Source organism: Anneissia japonica, unplaced genomic scaffold, assembly GCF_011630105.1.
Source record: "Anneissia japonica isolate Jap-2015-1 unplaced genomic scaffold, ASM1163010v1 scaffold275_len1219475_cov178, whole genome shotgun sequence".
In the NCBI taxonomy this organism is placed as follows: Eukaryota; Metazoa; Echinodermata; class Crinoidea; order Comatulida; family Comatulidae; genus Anneissia; species Anneissia japonica.
The window spans coordinates 94,075-94,591 of NW_022752912.1; positions in this window are offsets into that span (position 1 = coordinate 94,075).

Consider the following 517-nt stretch of genomic DNA (forward strand, 5'->3'; position numbering starts at 1 on the left):
GTTTTCACCCGGATGTGGAGCGTACCGACCACGCATCAAAATCACCTGAAACGTCATTGTCATCAATTATGTACATTGTAGTTCAGTAGTGCAACAATTTTGTTTTGTATATGATACCTTATAAAATATCATTATTCCGCACATTATGTCTTATATCTAAGTTAATTTTTGAAAATATTGAAATATAGGCCTATTTACGTCGATTACATTTGTAGGCCTACATTAGTGAACGTATCGCATTCAAACAGATCCTGGCTACACCTAATTAACCATAATTAACCAATATCTAGCCATTTACTACCGTATATTTTTATGCCAGATTAATTTTGGTTTTAGAATGTTTTGGAGCTGTCTGGTGGACCACCACCAAAATACACATTCTTAGTCGCTCGGCGTACGGTGAAAAAGAAAGCTAATGAAAACTTTTGCCCGATTTCTCTTACGGTACCCAACTACTCATTCCAATCGGATTAAGCTTATTATTATATATTTATACTCGCCACATTCGGTTTTGATG